We start from the raw sequence: 282 nt of genomic DNA on the forward strand, positions 1-282 counted from the left end.
TCTTAGAAGCCTAGTGTTATCTAATCCAAATTCTTGATTTTCCATGACATTACAATTTTTTATGTTAAAAAATTTCATGAAGCTCTAAATAATTTATTTCTACATATAAGAAAGTATTCCTGTCATTAGAATAAAAGCCAAGAGTTCATTTATTTTGCCTTGTGCCTCTCAGCAGGTTTCTGCCACAGGTGACAGGGGAACAAGCAATCTCTCAGAAGTGACTGACTTTATTCTTGTAGGCTTCCAGGTCCGCCCAGAGCTCCACATTCTCCTCTTCCTGCT

The sequence above is a fragment of the Pteropus vampyrus genome, unplaced genomic scaffold, assembly GCF_000151845.1.
Source record: "Pteropus vampyrus isolate Shadow unplaced genomic scaffold, Pvam_2.0 Scaffold276, whole genome shotgun sequence".
NCBI lineage: Eukaryota > Metazoa > Chordata > Mammalia > Chiroptera > Pteropodidae > Pteropus > Pteropus vampyrus.